The 18,922-nt window shown below is 43.9% G+C and overlaps 1 protein-coding gene across 1 annotated transcript in view; it reads right to left on the bottom strand.

Moving 5' to 3' along the window:
• Positions 1 to 18,922, bottom strand: part of LOC145356965 (MAP kinase-activated protein kinase 2) — a 204,635-nt gene that overhangs the window by 154,884 nt on the left and 30,829 nt on the right. The gene's annotated exons all lie outside the window — the stretch shown is intronic.

The following is an 18,922-nucleotide window of genomic DNA, read 5'->3' as shown; positions in this document are numbered from 1 at the left end:
ATTTGAATTCATCTCTTCCACAATTATCCTTAACACCGGTGCCCCACAAGGCTGTGTCCTCAGCTCCTTACTGTACTCCTTATACACCTATGACCGTGTGGTCAAATTTCCCCCCAACTTGGCTAACAAGTGTGCTGATGACACCACCATAGTGGGTTAGATCTCCAACAATGATGAGATGGAGCACAGGAAAGAGATAGAGAATCTGGTGAACTGGTGCGACAACAATGATCTTCCCTCGGTGTCAGCAAAACAAAGCAGATAGTCACCAACCCCAGGAAGTGCAGTGGAGGACATGCCCCTGTTTATGTTAACCGTAACCATAATGAAGTGGGAATGGTCGAGAGCTTCAAGTTTCTAGGTGCCCAAATCACCAACAATCTGTCCTGGTCCCTCCAAGCTGGTGCTATTAGGTTAAAAAAAAACACCAACGTCTCTATTTTCTGAGGAGGTAAGAAAATTCAGCATGTCCAGTATGACTCCCACCAATTTTTTACAGATGTACCACAGAAAGCATTCTTTCCAGATGTATTACAGCATGGGATGGCTCCTGTTCTGACCAAGATTGCAAGAAACCCACATAGCCCAGTCCATCATGCAAACCAGCTTCCTATCCATTCACTCTGTATATACTTCCCACTGCCTCAGAAAAGCAGCCAGCATAATCAAGGACCCATGCAATCTCTCTTCCACCTTCTTCCATCAGGAAAATGATACAGAAGTCTGAGGTCACGTACCAACCAACTGCCATCAGATTTTTGAATGGACCTACCTTATATTAAGCTGATCTTTATGACTGTAACACTACATTCTGTACCCTCTCCTTTCCTTCTCTCCTATGTACTCTATGAACCGTATGTTTTGTCTGTATAGCATGCAAGAAACAATAGTTTTCACTGTATGCCAATACACGTAACAATAATAAATCAAATCATCTAAAAGTTGAACGATTGAGTACCGAGACTTTTTTTTTAAGTTTTATTAGTATCATTAGCTCTACATTAACACTGCAATGAAGTTACTGTGAAAATCCCCAAGTCGCCATACTCCAGCGCCTGTTCAGATACACGGAGGGAGAATTTAGCATGGTCAAGGAACACAACCAGTACAGCTTTCAGGTTGTGGGAGGAAACAGGAGCACCTGGCGGAAACCCACGCAGACAAAGGGAGAATGTACAAACTCCACATAAACAGGGCTGCTAGGTACCAAAGAAGAAGATTGTTATTCAGGAAGATGAAGAATAAATTAGGCTTGCTAGAATAAAGGGGTTCCTTGTGCACATTTAAGGCAGAGATAAATAGTTTGGTGATCAGTAAGGGAATGAATGGTTACGAGGGAACAGCAGGGAAGTGAACACGAGGACCGATGGGTGAATTAGCCATGATCCTATAAAATGGTGGAGCAGGCAAGAGGGGCTGAATGGCCTATTACTGTACTATTTCTTATAGTCTTATTGGGAGGACACAGTAAGAAGTCTCACAACACTAGGTTAAAGTCCTAGTGAGACTTCTTACTGTGCTTACCCCAGTCCAACGCCAGCATCTCCACCTTATTGGAAGGAGCAGTGGCGAAGAGAACAGATGCCAGGGAAGTTAATGTGTCAGTCGGGGGTAACTTGTTTTGTTGTAAAGATAACATGCCAACTCGGGCTCAAAGTTCCAGGTACTGAATTGAGCACAGATGATGGACGCTGAGATTGGAAGAGGCATCAGCCATTTTATTACAAATCTAAAGTCACCAACTGTTAACTCTGTACGAGTGTTTAAACTCCTTTCCGTTTACTTTACTCTTTTGTCTATACCATGGGGAAGAGAAAGGAAATGAACATATTCTGCAGAGACTGAATTACAATTAGCTTCTCTAATTGTTTCTACTTTTAATATTAGCAAGAAGCACATTGCAAGCAGTTAAAGCAAACCTTCTTTAACTGGTTAGGAATTTGTGACCTCATGTTTAACTGGCTTCTCTTATGCCAACACAGATAATGTCTACTTTATTTCAAATTTATGGAAATGGGAACAATTAAATCTCAATTCACCCTCAGCCCACAAAGCAAACTGCATCCAGTACTTTGGCCAGTTCCAAAGTGGGAAGGAGCGTGCCAGCTGCAGGCTAGCTTTCCCTGCTGCTTTTCTTTGAGAAAACTGGAACAAAATAACTTCATTTTTACTGCTCTGAATATCAATCAGGCCTCAGCCAACAAAGAATCTGCCTCCAGTTTGGATAAATCTTCAACGTTCGCAACAGATGTGTCCGCATTCAGCTCTTAAGAAGAGGAACAAAAGAGACTCTCCAAAAGCATGCAGGGTGAGTGGCGGAGCTTCTGTCTGAGAGAGGATCCACCTGCTCCCCTTCAAATGGAAAGGATTACATCAATCAACCTCTCACTCTGCCTTGACGCCAGCAAGGAAGGATTTTCCATGAAAATACAAACTTTTAAAAATTAAACTTCTGACCCTCTGATGTTGGGGTAAATTATTTTCAAGTTGTTTTAATCTAGCTCTTACTATCAGTAAAAGTGAGCAAATTTTGGTGGGAAGATGCAGAAAGAGACATTATGTAAACATAAGCAATGGGTGATGTTTTAGGCTGGTCAAGATGTTGTTGTGTAGGAACATACAAATTCGGAGCAGGGGCGCCTCAAATCTGTTCCACCGTCCAACTTGATCTTGACTGACGTGACTGTAGCCTCAACCCCACATTCCTGCTGACCCACCAATAATCTTTCATTCCCCCCTCCTTGTTAATCAAACCCTGAAGCACATTTGCCAGCTCACTGAAGCTAACCCTTGCAATCATGACCTCATAATTGCCCTTATTTAAGTTTAAAATATTAATTTTAGACGTATGCTTCTCTCCCTCAAACTTCAAAAAAATTAAGATCACTGTTACAGCCTTCACCATGAGGTTATCATATAATCCTATCTCATTGCACAACAGTATAACCCGCCCTCTGGTTGGATATGTTCTTCTAAGAAACTCTGTCAAAAATATTCTGTGAACTCAAGTACGCTAACTTTGCCCACCTTATTTTTCCAATCTAGATGTAGATTAAAATCCCCCATGATTATCGCCGCACCGTCTTGACAAGCTCCCATTATCTCTTCTTCTATATCCTGTCCTACCATGTAAGAAATCCTTTTCTGCAGCATTAGAATCCTTTGAGTAACTGACGTCAGAAATTAAAATCTTTTGAAAACCGTGACATTTGGGTCACCTTCCCGACCTTTAGGTTGCAGTAGTCATTCTTTCATGGGACGTGGGAGGAGTCGCTGGCGAGGTCAGCGTTTGTTGCCCATCCCTAATTAACCTTGAGGGTAGTGGCTTACTGGGCCACTTCAGGGGCAACAACTTGAATGTTTGCTTAATGAGGTGTCACATGGGGAGCGCAAAGAATTTGTATCTGCCCTCTCTGGTCGGTTTGTCAATTTTTGCATTGAGTAGTGTTCGGTAATGACTTCAAACCAGGGCAACATGACAATTTGGATACTTTCCCTGTGCCCAAACATCAATGAAACTGAGAGTCTTATATTCCATCTGTTTCCTACATACAGACAGTATATAGAGGCATACACTAGGGTTTGGTTTTTCACAGATTCTACATTCACTATCAGCTCTTGCGCATTCACTTCTTTAGCAACAGACAGATTATTAATGATTCAGTCAACATTCGCACATATCAAACAAGGATTCATCTCCCCTTTCAAAGCAAAGGCTGCTTCCACAATCAGAGCCATACAGAGGTTTTTCAAGTGATGGAACAGACAGAATGGTGTCACAGTGGTTAGCACTGCTGCCTCACAATGCCAGGGATCCGGGTTCAATTCCGGCCTTGGGTCACTGCCTGCGTGGAGTTTGCACGTGCTCCCCGTGTCTGTGTGGGTTTCCTCCGGATGCTCCGGTTTCCTCCCACAGTTCAAAAGTGTGCTGGTTAGGTGGACTGGCCATGCAAAATTGCCCCTTAGTGTCCCAAATATGTAGGGGGATTAGTGGAGTAAATGCACAAGGTTATGGCGAAAGGGTGATGGGCTTTGGTAAGATGCTCTGTCAGAGTTGGTGCAGACTCGATGGGCTAAATGGCCTCCTTCTGCCCTGTAGGATTCTGTGCTTCCACAATTCTGGTTTGTCTCACTATCTAATGATGAAATAAGGGCAGGGTAGCTCCAATCCCTGGAGTGCCCATCCTGTTCCACATGGAGAACTCCTGGTTAGCCATACCTGCAGGAAATTCTGATAGCTGCAGCATTGCGAGCTCCAGACTTTAGAATCCGAGCGGTACCTGGTATCACTACCACGCATCCGTGAGCTCAGGGATATGTGGATAGTTTATTTATAGTCACCCAACAGCCTAAGGGTACGCAGGGAAAAGCGGAATGGGAGACCAACAGGCAGTCGAGAAGAAATAGGGAAATGGGGCATGCAAGGTGGCACAATGGTTAGCACTGCTGCTCCACTGCGCCAGGAGCCTGGCTTAGGTCACTATCTGTGCGGAGTCTGCACATTCTCCTCATGACTGCGTGGGTTTCTTCTGCATGCTCTGGTTTCCTCCCACAGTCCAAAAGACGTGCTGGTTAGGCACATTGGCCATGCTAAATTCTCCCTCAGTGTACCCAAACAGGCGCTGGACTGTGGCAACTAGGGGATTTTAACAATGACTTCATTGCAGTGTTAATGTCAGCCTACTTGTGTGACATAAATAAATAAACTTCTTTAAATAGCGCAGGAGTTCCCAGTGTGTGTCTCACTCTCCAAACAGTATTCAGTTATAAATACCGATGAAAGTGATAGTTAATTTGGGGAGCACAGCCAGAGCCAAGTCCAAGAGCTGCCTTAGTTAGTCTTAGAATAAAATTAGTATTAGTGCTCACAGATTCAATGGTTAGAGGGACAGCCACTGATGTTAACCCAGGACAGCATGTTAACTTTCTGACTGAAAACAAGGCTCTGGTCGTTTAGTCAGAATCAGAGAGCTAGGTGGGAAACCAGCAAGATAAACCTCAAAAGCTGCAATCTCAAGATTACTCCCATTATGCTGCACTAATGAATACAGAAATTGGAGGATAGAGTAAATGAAAGAATGGCTGGAGAGATCCTGCAGGATTTTTGGGACATTGGAATCAGTTCTAGGTGAGATGGGACCTTTACAGGCCACACATGCCGCACCTAAACACAGCCAGATCCATTTCCTCCAAGGATGATTTGTTAGTGCCACTGGGGAGGGTCTAAGTCAACTCAACTGGAGCCAGGAGGGGTACTAACACTAGAGGGGTTACAGGGTAAGAATACGAAGACAGACTGATCGTACCAGATTAGGAAATAGATGGGTTGTGTAACAGGGCAAGTAACAACGTGAAACATGCAGTGATTGACATGAATGTGTGCAGTGATTGGTGAGGTGCAGACAAGGATAACCGCTTTGAAATGTGATGTGGGGAATACAGAGAACTGGCACAAAGAAGGGCAGGAAAGGTTTTTAAATATCCTTGGTCCCAAGGAGGAAAGAGAGAGAAAAGGCAGGAGGAGGGTGACACTATTGATCAAGCAGAACATCGCAGTGCTGGAGAAAGAAGATGTCCCAGAAGAGTCAAAGGTCGGAATCTGTTTGACTGCAGTTACTTCTGACCTTTCTCCCATCATAGGGTCAGAAATGGGGATGTTCATCAACGATTGCACAACATTCAGCACTATCTGAAACTCCTTAGATACTGAAGCAGTCCGTGTTCAAATGCAATAAAATCTGGACATTATCACAGAATCCCTTACAATGCAGGAGGCAGCCTTTTGTCCCATCGAGTTTGCACCAACCACAATCCCACCCAGCCCTATTCCCGTAACCCCACTAATCCCCCTGATGCTGGGGGCAATGTAGCACGGCCCATCAGCCTAACCCGCACATCTTTGGAGTGTGGGAGAAAACCAAAGCACTCGGGGAAGAACGTGCAAACTCCACACAGACAGTGACCCGCGGCTGGGATTGAACCCGGGTCCCTGGCGGTGTGAGGCAGCAGTGCTACCACTGTGCCGCCCCATTAAATACAAACGCAAGCCATATTAAAGTTGTATAAAACAGTGGTCCAGTTTCAATCAGAGTATTGCATTCAACTCTGGGCACAGCACTCTAGGAAGGACATGAAGGTTTACAAGATTGATTCCAAGGATGACCAACTTCAGTTCTGTAGAAAGATTGGAGAAGTTAGAATTGTTTTCTTTGCAGAAGGTTGAGAGGCAATTGGATAGAAGAATTCAAAATCATGAGGGGTCTGAGCAGAGCAGATAGGGAGAAACTGTTCCCATTGGTGAAAGGATTGAGAACCAGAGGGACAGATTTAAGACGCTTGGCAAAAGAAGCAATGGTGACATGAGGAAAATCTTACTCACGCAGCAAGAGGTTACGATCTGAAATGCACAGACTCAATGTGGTGGGGGTAGGGTCAACAGGAAGTTCCAAAAGGGAAATAGATTATCTGAAAAAGGAACATTCACAAAAGGCTATCAGGAAAAGGCAGGGGAAGTGGCACAAGATGATTTGCTCCTTCAGAGGGCTAGGACAGACACAATGGACCAAATGACAACCTCCTACTTTGTGACCACTCTGTGATTCTAAATTGAATGCTCCAAGCATTTACGTAGTGCCTAACATAATTGCAGGGCATTCCAAAGCACTTTACAGCCAATTACATGTTGTGACTATTCTACTGGAGGGAAGCTAGCAGCCAATTTATACACAGCAAGTCCCCACTAACAGCAGCCGTGATAAAGGCCAGACAAGTTGCTTTTTTTTGATGGGGTTTTGAAGGATAGAGATCGATCAAACCACCAGGAAAAACTCTAAGATAGAAGCAAATACTGTGGATGCTGGAATCTGAAACAAAAACAGAAAATGCTGGAAAATCTCAGCAGGTCTGACAGCATCTGAGGGGAGAGAACAGAACTGTCCTTTCAAGTCTTTGTCAGACTCACGTTGGCTCTCCCCACAGATGCTGTCAGACCTGCTGAGATTTTCCAGCATTTTTTGTTTTTGTACCCAGAAGAACTCCCTTGCTCTTCGTAAAAAAAAAACTGTGTCAGCTGGATCTTTTACATCCACCTGTCAAAGCCTCGGTTTAACGTCTGAGTATTTGTTACAAGCATCGGCTGCTGGAGAAGTTTAGTGACTATACATAGATGTTTTTGCCTCTCTCAGGAGGCTACATGCTTGCTACAGGGGAAGGAAGTGTCTAGTCATGACTCTCCAGTCATTGTGAGAGTATGGCAGGCTCAAGGGATCAGCCAGTCGTTTCCTGCCTATCATTTTTGCAAGTTTGTACAAAGTTTCAACAAAGTAGCTACATCAGGTTAATGACCTCAGCTGTACTAATGTTGAACTCATTCACAAAGGAGGAGAAACTAACCAACATAAGAACATAAGAAATAGGAGCAGGAGTAGGCCATCTAGCCCTTCGAGCCTGCCCCGCCATTCAATAAGATCACGGCTGATCTGAAGTGGATCAGTTCCACTTTCCCGCTTTCTCCCCATAACCCTTAATTCCCTTGTCTATCAGAAACCTATCTACCCGTAACTTAAATATATTCAGCAAGGTAGCTTCCACCACTTCAACAGGTAGAGAATTCCAGAGATTCACCACCCTTTGTGTGAAGAAGTTCCTCCTCAACTCCGATCTAAACTGCCCCCCACCCCCCCCCCCCCTTATCTTGAGGCTGTGCCCTCTAGTCCTGCTATCCTTTCTAAGCGGGAAGAATCTCTTTATCTCTACCCTATCTATCCCCTTCATTATCTTATATGTCTCTATAAAGACCCTCCCTCAGCCTTCTAAACTCCAACGAGTACAGACCCAGTCTATTCAATCTCTCTTCATAGGCGAACCCCCTCATCTCCGGTATCAGCCTGGTGAACCTCCTCTGCTAATATATCCTTCCGCAAGTGCGGCAACCAAAACTGCACACAGTACTCCAGCTGCGGCCTCACCAGTGCCCTGTACAGTTGTAGCAAGACCTCCCTGCTTTTATATTCTATCCCCCTCACTATAAAGGCCAACAGTGGCGTTGACATTGAAAAGCCTCTGAAAGTGCTAAGGAGAAAGCACGTTGAATTGAAGCAAAGATCAGGAAGGGGTGGTCAAAGGCAGAAATAATTTTTTATATATAAAAATACTGCACAAATTAGCACTGTGCACCATCGGAGCCAAACAGAGACTGGAGTCTGGAGAATGCTGAATTCTCAGAATAAGCATCAGAAATTCTGAGCAGGGAGAAAAGGAAGCATCCCATCAGAGTGACACTGTGCACATGGCGCACTTCTTTTCAGAGCTACACGGAGAAGCAACTTACGAAAAGGGGTACTTTCAAATCCAGATGTTAATGGATGCCACACGTTACCACCCACTTTTTAAAAAAGAACAACATCTGGCAGCACGCGTCTTAAATTTATCACAGAGGTTTTAAATGAGCTCGCATTAGAAACAAAATACACAGCTGCTTCAGAGGAAAGCTGCCTTAAACATTTTCCGATGGGCCGCTTGTAGATTCGAAGGCAGTCAGTCGTGTGCACAAAACGCTTCTGTGCTCCACGCATCATTCTGCAGCTGCACTGAGACCGGGGCTTTCCATCTGTGCAAAGTGGCAAGATCCTCACTCAGAAATTGTGTTTCATCCAATTCTCACTCCAGCTTCTTAAAAGTTTGAAAGCAAATTTCAAAAGAAAGAGCCTGAACGCCGGAACAAACCCACAAGAGATGACCACAATAAAAACTTCCCACTTTAGCGTCTGGATGTTCGACTTGGATGTGTCAAAGTGGATGAGGAAACCTGCAACTGTAAAGCAAAAGGAGTTGTAGTTGCTGCAGAATGTGGGTGTCAAAGCGCTCAAATTTCTGCTTCAACCTGGAGAGGCAAACCCCTATTTGACTTCTAACAGTGTCAATGCAGGAGGAGCATGGTGCCAACTGGGACAGCATGGCAACTTACCAAAGTGAAAACAACACCTTGTGGTGTAATCAAACATACAATATATCTTCATAGATCTACAGAATCCTACAGTGCAGAAGGATGCCGTTCAGCCCATCAAGTCTGCACTGACCACAATCCCACCCGGGTCCTATCCCCATAACATTTACCATAGCTAGTCCCCCTGACCCTCAGAGGCAATTTATCATGGCCAATCCACCTAACCCGCATCTTTGGACAGTGGGAGGAAACCGGAGCACCCAGAGGAAACCCATATAGACACGGGGAGAATGTGCAGACTCCACACAGACAGTCACCCAAGGCCAGAATTGAATCTGGGTCCCTGACGCTGTGAGGCAACAGTGCTAACCATTGTGCCACCATGCCGTCAAATTAGCCTCATTCTGAAAAGCATTAGCTACAACATCTCTCCCTTTAACACCTGATTTTTCTGGTATAAAGTGAACATGCCGTGCCGGTAATAATTAAGTTCTATTTTTGCAACAAATACTGGAGTTTCATAGAATCTTACAGTGCAGAAGGCGGCCATTTGGCCCATCTGGTCTGCACCAACAACAATCCTACCTAGGCCCTATCCACGTCACCACACATATTTACCTCAGTAATCCTTTTAATCTATATATCCCGGGAGACAAAGCGGCAATTTAGCATAGCCAATCAAACTATCCCACACAGCTTTGGAGTGAGAGGGGAAATCAGAGCACTCAGAAGAAACCCACACAGACACGGGAAGAATGTGCAGACTCCACACAGTGTCCCAAGGCCAGAATTGAACCCAGGTCCCTGGCGCTGTGAGGCATCAGTGTTAGCCATTGTGCAAAAATTTAGAGAAAAAAATACTTTAATCATGAAGGAGCTATGCAGATCCCCAGTAGTCACAATTGCTGACAACATCAGAACCAAAGGAACATAATACAAAACGCAAGAAAAATGGATGTAGCATTCAAATTGCGTTAGCTAAGTGTCACATGACCTTTGACTTACCTAAACTACAACACCAGGCATGAAATCATCAATAGTGACAGTGGGAAGAAACTTCACCAGCAGAAATAAATCTTGAGAATAGAATACCAGAGTAATCCAGCTGGAAACAGGGCCATGCAGCCCATCAAGTCTGTGTCAGCTCTTCTGAAAAGCAATATAGTTTGTGCCGCTCCTCCTACTCCTTCCCCATAGCCCTGCAATTTTCCCTCCTCCCAGTAATTATCCAATTCCCACTAACAGAATAATTAGGGTTTAAACACACTGGGAAAGGTTCTGGTCGCAACACTATTCGAGGTTAGCTTTTGTTAGCTGTCTGCGACACTCCTTTGAAGGGGGCAAGTGTCCTATGATAATCTACAGTGAGCAACAAACCCAATGCACCCCTCCTGCCATTAACACCCTGGAGATTAACACCCCTGAATTTAACACTCCTTTGTGAATTATTGCATTGTGGATGTCACACACTGTCGCCAGTGTAAACACACAGGCTTAATGACTGAAGCAGCCCACACCCAATCTCACTGATAACTGGAAGCCATCTGTATTCAGTTAATCTCTGTAGGAGTGGTGAATGTTAGACTGTAGCAATGTCCCTTGAAGATGACAGAATGTTACAATACAAAAGACAGTTCGGCCCATCACATTTACACCAGCTCTCGATCTATTTAGCTCAATCCCCCTGGTTTTGCCCCCCTCATTCTTTCACAGGATGTGGGCACCCCGGCTAAATCAGCATTTGTCACCCATCATTAACTGCCTTCGAGAAGCTGGCAGTGAGCTAGACAGGTGGATTTATTTCCATTTGTTCTGCAATACTCAATGGGCCACATGCATCTCCAAGCAGTGCGAAAATCACCAGAGGAAGAAATAATGCTTTCTATTAGTCAGCAGAATAAACAGCACAGAAAGAAATCTCGGTTACGCCTATTAAACTCCAACAGCGCAGATCATTTTCCAATTACTGCCACGCTCAACCGCAGAAATCAGAAACAATTTACACGATCCTATATTAAAACTAATCCCACAAAGGGCAGAATCTTCTTAGAACAACAAGGGGGGGGGGGGCGTTAAAAGAATCTGGAGCAACATTAGAGATAAGGACAATGGGTCAATGCCACTACAAGTACCTGTCACCCAGCCATCTTGCCAGAGGGAGATGAATATCCACTGTGACCACTAGACCAGCAACAGCAGATAGCCAATAATGATCAATTAAAGCACCTAGATGGGTACATGAATAGGGAGGGAATAGAGGGATGCAGAGGCTTTATTTTGGTTAGTTAGGGCATTATGGTTGGCACAGACTTGGAGGGCCGAAGGGCCTGTTCCTGTGCTATACTTTTCTTTGTTCTAAGCCATTAATGACCGTGGGCGGTGGGTGCAGGATCGATTTCTGGAACAAGTCCCCTGTTGGGTGCAGCTCCATGAAAGTGGCCTCCCAGGTTATTGGATCCTCCATGCCCCACTGAAAGGCCCATGGGTACGAAAGACCTCATGTGCTGCTCAAGCAAGTTCTCCAGATGGGTTTCCCTTCCACTCCAATGGCCCTTCGGGCCTCTGCTTTGGGAATGGGGCAAGTGCTTCAGAGGACACGTCCAGTTTAAGGCACCCTCATGCTCCCTTCCCTGCTTGACCACCTCTCCCAGTGGGGGTCCCGGCAGCTGCGGACTCTTTGGACGGACTGGCAGCCACAGGAACCTGGCCAGTGAACTTCATTGGACAACAAATGCGGAGGCAGCCAGATAGCAAGACGCCTCCTGGGAGATCATGCCAGCCTGCGCATAACAACCAACGCAGGGTTGGGACCCAGGTATGGACCCAACTCCCAAAAATATTCAACCAGTCCAAGTTTCCACCCACAACATGTACTTTTAAAGGGCACAACTGGCAATAAATTATTCAGCATTCAAACTGCTATTTTTCAGGAGATGGGAAAAGATAGTGAACAAAGCTGAGTCATAATCAGCCTGTTCTGAAAGTATGGGTGAATAATGACAAAGGCTTCTTCACTGTCAAAATCCAGACTTCCCTCAACAGCAGCTTCTGAAGCAATAGTGACTCCAGCGTACACTGCAATCATCACAAGAGCTGTCTTCAGTGCCTGCCACGCAAAATAGACTGAATGAAGTGTTGCCCATGGCAACGCATGGCTTGCCTACCACCACTCACACTTCCACATATACAAAAGAGATTACATGTTCCAGAAGCAGTGCAGATCCAATGGGCGATTGTTCTGAAAACAAAGCCCCCTCCCCACCCCCAACCACCACATTGCAGGGAATTCTCCTAAAGTACGTTCCACCTTATTCTGCCTTCAGCCATTCGTCCAGTGCTCTTTTGCAAAGCCTGCACCAGGAGGGACGGCGGGGTTGGTGGTGGCTGGGTTAGCTACCACGTACCACAAGACAACAGGAACACTGGCATTCATAAGCACCTTTCAGGAAGTCCTAAAGCACTTTTACAGCCAATGCAATTCTTTGGGAGCGAGACCATTGTTGCGATGAGAAAAATCTGGCAACCAAGCTGTGCACAGCAAGATCCCAGCAAAAAAAAAATGTCTTCCAGCAACACAGGAGGAGTAATAAATATTGGCCAGCACACCAAGGAAAATCTCCCTACTCTACTTCAAAACAGTGCCATGGTATATGGCACATCCACCCAAGAGAACAAACAGATCTGCGTTTAGCACCTGTGACAGTGCCGCACTCCTTCAGTAATGCACTGAAGTTCATCCAAGATAATATGCTTAGGACTCTGGACTAAGTGGAATTAGAATCCACTGGTCATTCACACAAGATTACCACTGCTGTGTCACTGGGGTGAGGAGTGTCATCCCCATATCACTATGGTATCAGGTACTGACTTCAGAAGCCTCCAACTGCTGTCTGTAAATTGTGGCCAAAGGACCTTGAAGTCCCAACTTCTCAATTTCTCTAGCCTGAGGACAAGGCTCACTGCTGCCACTGAAGGTGCAGACTAAAAGAGGCACGTTACTGCGAGACCAGTTATACCACGTAGTTACAATACTTATAGCAGCCATCAGCTTAAGTACAAAATTGTCCCTCTACTTTCCCGTGAATTACCAGATTTGTCAGTTCTAATTCTGGTCAGTATACACTGCAGGATGAAAGCATTGACAGGAGAAGCATCATCAGGACCAGTACAAAACTAAGGGGAAGATTTCTGCTGTCTTCATATATGTACAATTAAAAAATAACACTAAGTGCTGGAAATTACGCATTCAGGCAGCTTCTGTGGAGAGGGGAACAGAGTCATTGGGCTGAATTTTCTGGTCCAGCCTGCCGTGGGAATCGTTGTGGGCGGAATGGAAAATTTGATGGATCATTTAAAAGTCCGTTGACCTCAAATGGGAATTTCCTGTCTCGTGGCAAGCGCAAATTCGGCCAAAATGTTTCAGGTTGATGATTTCTGGAAAGTATTTCCAGCATTTCATTGTTATTTTGGATTTCCAGGAGCGTTTTGCTCCGCTATCAGTACATGCACGCGCACAACCTAAATACACCTCGGATTTAATTGTGGCTTTGTTTTTAAGTGGTTGCAGATATTCAGAATTTTTGCCAGTAACATTATTTAATAAAAAATTAAAACATGTTTTTTGTGATATTGCTCAATTTTTTAAACATCCGAAAGCATACCTGAAAACAACACCACGCACAGTTTTCTCATACATAATTAAATAGAACATACCACCCAGCATTATGACTGCAGATTACTTCCTTCTGAAGTTATATTTAAGTTAGGTAATATAAGAACTGTGTAACTCAAACACTTGAATGGTTATCTATTTATCATCGATAGCCATAGTAAAGGTGATAATTTCAAGGTAGATCATTAAACTGCATAAGCCTCAGTATAATTTTTCTAATAGCCTTTTTACAGGCGGCACATGGTTAGCACTGCTGCCTCACAGTACCAGGGACCCGAGTTCAATTCCAGCTTTGGGTAACTGTGTGGAGTTTGCACATTCTCCTCGTGTTGCATGGGTTTCCTCTGGGTGCTCCACTTTCCTCCCACAGCCCAATGATGTGCGGGTTAGATTAATTGGTCATGCTAAATTGTTTGTGTGGGCGAGGGGGATTAGCAGGGTAAATATGTGGGACTGCGGGATGGTTGTCAGTGCAGTCTTGATGGGCCAAATGGCCTCCTTCTGCACTGTAAGGATTCTACGATTCTTTTGGTAAACAAAATGCATAACGAGAAGATGGATGACAGTAACGATTTTAATATATAATCTGTCTGAACATAAAAACTGTCGCATCTAGAGTAAGACCATAACTCATGGGAGCTGAATTAGGCCACTCGGCCCATCAAGTCTGCTCTGCCAATCAATCATGGCTGATACTTTCCTCATCCCCATTCTCCTGCCTTTTCCCCCCACAACCCCTGATCCCCTTATTAAAAAGAACATATCTTTCTCTGTCTTGAAGACACTCAATGGCCTGATTCCCAGTCTTCTGCAGCAAAGAGTTCCTTAGATTCATCACTCTCTGGCTGAAGAAATTCCTTCTCTGTTTTAAAGGATTGTCCCTTCAGCCTGAGATTGTGCCCTTTGGTTCTAGTTTTTCCTACTAGTGGAAACATCTTCCCCTCGTCCACTCTATCCAGGCCTCACAGTATCCTGTAACTTTCAATAACATCCCCCTTCATCCTTCTAAACTCCGAGTACAGAGTACATAAGGCACAAATCACTCCAATACGAAGGATCTTTTCTCCCCCTCTTACCGTGTTAGAAGTGTCAGAGCATATTGGATATTCATAGTGTTTTTTAATTAACATAAATCACCCGAAGCTGACTGACATAATGGTGCCTGAATAAACATTAATCAGAGCTCAACTGGACAAACAGAAGCAGAAGTAACTGGGCACTATCTGATAAAAACCATAAAGGAGACAGAATAATATTTCCTGTTAGTTTAAGACCTTTCCTTGCAAGAGAGAAAAATAATCTCTCAACTTTAACCTAATTAGGCATCAGATTTCAGACTCAGACATTGAAGAGCTTTAACGTTTAGCAAATCCCTCCAGTGCCAATCACATCATCCAATTCTCGCTTTCACATTACAGGAAACTCCTGGCATACTGATAGAACTCTGGGATGGGTGGGTGGGGGATGAGGTTAAAACAGGAACTTGTGGAGTGAAACAGCCTACTCCTCTCCCTCTGACACCATGGTGCAAAACACCTCAGGATTTTACCATCCACACAAGAATTCAACTGTTGCAGTTTAAAAATAATTAAGGGACCTCCTCCCTTTAGGCATGCCACAACGTTTCTACACAATTGGCCGATTCCTTCAAGTGTTCGCGAGAGATTTGCGGGAAACTGTGTTTATTATAGACAAGATCAGTCAACACTTTATTTTGAAATAATCTGCCCACAAGCTCCCATCAAGTTTAGACAATTACTGTCAAACATGCACAACTGGAATTCAAAAGCCACTTAAAAGAGGAATGCACTGTAAACTTTATCTTCTAAAAAATTCTAAATATTTCTCTGCATTACAAATCAAAACAAATTGTTTTCTTTCATAATTACCAGTAACCTGGAAACATTAACCTCTTTGGTTAATGTAACTTAGCTATTTTGTCAAGTGATTTCAACGTGCTGCACAGGTTACACAGAATTGTTTATTACCCTGAATTTGAATTTACGCAAGCCACACTGGATTTGAGATGGCTAAATCTGCAAGACAAATAAGGAATTCGCATTCCAGAATACCAAATCCAGTGACACGTTATGTAACAAATATCCCACTGCAAATTTCTCTTGACACGTCACCAATATAATTTTATGGCAAACAGACATCATGACAGTCCAAAGGTGTGCGGGTTTGGTAGATTAGCCATGGCAAATGTGTGGGGTTATGGGTATAGGGCATGGGAGAGGGTCTAGGTAAGACACACTGTCAGAGAGTCGGTGCAGTCTCAATGGGCCGAATGGGCTCCTTCTGCATTGTACTATCAAGATGGAGTGAGGTGACTTCTTGCAAGCACAATTTACTCCAATACAAAGGATCTTTTCTCCCCATCTTATTGTGTTAGGAGTGTCAGAATACGTTGGTTATTTGCAGTGCTTTTTATTAACATAAATCATCTGAAGCTGACTAACATAATGTTGCCTGGATAAACGTTAATCAGAGCGCAACTGGACAAACAGAAGCAGAAGCAACTGGGCACTATCTGATAAAAATTTGCAGCGAGATATTTGTTTAGAAGGATGAGGGGGGATCTTATTGAAACTTACAGGATACTTCCGGCGTACCTTCTAACTTTTACTCTCATTCTATGCCCCTAAAACTTTATTCTAACTCTTATAAACTCTCTAACAATGTTTCATTAAGTTGATCTTTCTCTATACTCTAGCTATGACTGTGACACTGCATTCTACACTCTCTCCTTTCCTTCCCTGTGTACAGTATGCTTTGTCTGTATAGCGTGCAAGAAACAATACTTTTCACTGTATACTAATACATATGACAATAATACATCGAATCAAATCAAATATAGGGATTCACTGATATGATTCTATGATCCAGCATCTTTTTTAAGCATTCACAGCTGGTCCTGTCAAAACAGGTAAGTATGGTGGCCATAATTTGTCATTAAAAACCCAATTTAAAATCATAAAATCTAACAGTGTAGGATGGTCACATGTACAGATTGGGGTACAGCAAAAAGTATTGTTTCTTGTGAGCTACACAGACAGACAAAACATACCATTCATAGAGTACATAAGGGAGAAGGAAAGGAGAGAGGGTGCAGAATATAATGTTACAGTCACAGAATCCATACAATGCAGAAGGAGGCCATTCAACCCATCAAGTCTGCATCAACCACAATCCCAACCTACCCCCATAACCCCATGCATTTACCCTAGCTAGCCTTCCTGACATGAAGGGACAATTTATCCTGGCCAAATCTACCTAACCCATACATCCTTGGACTGTGGGAGGAAACCCACACAAGACAGGGAGAATGTACAAACTCCACACAGTGACCCAAGCCAAGAATCAAACCCGGGTCCCTGGCACTGTGAGGCAGCAACACCAACCATTGGGCCACCGTGCCACGCTATCTTGGAATAACCTTGAGAATTAAGGAGTTTTAAGTTTTAAAGGAGTTTTCTACCTCCATTCCACCCCACTCCCCCCAACCCAGGGAGCTCCAAGTGGAAAATACTTGTCACTTATGGTTATGGGAAAGGATTTCATTCTAGATTTAGAAACTTCCAATAATCAGCTGGGTATACTTGTGGTGATATTAACATGAGTAATTGTCCCATGTGAATATCAATTTGTACCACTGGATTACAAGTGATTAATAACGTGACATGGATGACATGGAAACTGGCCAAAACCCTAGTTCTAACCCTCTGTAGAATTGGAATCACATCCAATTAATGAAATGGAAGCCATTTCAACATTGCAATGGAGAGATGCTGAGTGAAATGACCACCAGTGGACTTGTGAACCTGTTAGTGAAGTTCATCAAAACATCATTTTATAATTAATTATCAGGAAATATATGAACGGATGCCATGAAACAAAAACTTTCCTTCAAGGATAATTAGGAATGGGTCACAATTACTGGCCAAGCCAGCGACACCCACATCCTGTGAGAGAACTCTTTAAAATTCTAGCTCCAATTATTCTCCGTGGTTAGTACAGCAGAATTATTAACAAAGACATTAACTGACTTCAAACAGATTCATATTTTAGTTCAAATAGAGGACAAATACATTTCATAAGAAAGCAATGATTTGTCTGTTACCAACATTGATAGTTCATGCTCAAACTGGATCTTTATAATGCTACCTGGACTTTTGATTAAACTACTGTCAGCTAGCACGCCCGGGCATCTGTTAGTAGCACGCCTAAGCATCTGTTAATCTGCATTTAATTAAAACTAGAATATTCTGGGATCAATTGGGAAACCACCTCTTCTCCCTTCCCAACCCCCCTCCCTGACACACTGTTTCTAGCCCTGCCTACTTCAACATAGATACTTGAAAATAATTTTGTTTCTCTGCTTATAGAAATGTTTCAGAGCTTTCCAAAGTGAGATTCTGGAGACTCGCCCAGCTCCCCCCAGCCAGTTTAAAAACTCATTCAATCACAGGTCCGTGCGGAGAGGTTATCCCGGAGGGTTGTTGCCCATGTTTCTTTTCTTTCTGCACAGACCAAGCCTTTCTTACACTGGGCTGCAAGTCCCGGAGCCAAGTCTGTGCTTCTGGTTTTCATTCAGCTTAATTGGGCCACACACAGTCCGAGATACTGGCAGACCTCAAGAGCACCAAGTGCACATTTTCTTGGAGTTTGTACACTTGAAAAGCAGCACGTTATTGAGAGCTGACCTGAATATGGCTGTTCCTCCAATTCCACCTTGCCAATCTCATTGTTTTAAGTCGGTGGGCTTCCTTTTCTCTTCCACGGGAGTTTGGAAGATGTGCGAAGTATCCCCACAATAGGAAATTAGACTCTGGAAAATGTACAAGATTCCCTGTTTGGCATAAATGCAGCCAACCCTAGATGGGGGGAGGTTGTGACCAAAGAGAGAAACATGTTACCTTCTAGCACTCATTTGGCACTGGCTAAGTTCCCCGCAGAAAATGACAAAGTTACTGCTTATGTTCACTCAATGTTTGTTTATACAGTTGCTACACTGAGCAATAAATCGGGTTTCCCTGTCAACTTTTACAAACTGAACGCTCACCCTCATTTCTCACCCACCCACCCCGCCCCCCCCATCCCGGCCAACACCGAGTATTTATTCTCTCTCTCAAAGGTCGGGAGTATTATTTTCCTCGGGAAGCTGTTTCTGTATCCACATTCATAAAAATCGCAGAATCGCCACAGCACAGAAGAACACCAATCTCGACCCCTCCCTAACCCACACATCTTTGGGGCATGGAATGAAACTGGAGCACCCAGAGAAAACCCACACCAACATGGGA

This window comes from Carcharhinus amblyrhynchos, chromosome 22, assembly GCF_965287045.1.
Source record: "Carcharhinus amblyrhynchos chromosome 22, sCarAmb.v2.hapA, whole genome shotgun sequence".
Classification (NCBI taxonomy): Eukaryota; Metazoa; Chordata; class Chondrichthyes; order Carcharhiniformes; family Carcharhinidae; genus Carcharhinus; species Carcharhinus amblyrhynchos.
The sequence above is the reverse complement of the archived record's forward strand: the minus strand, read 5'-3'. Positions and strand labels throughout refer to the sequence as shown.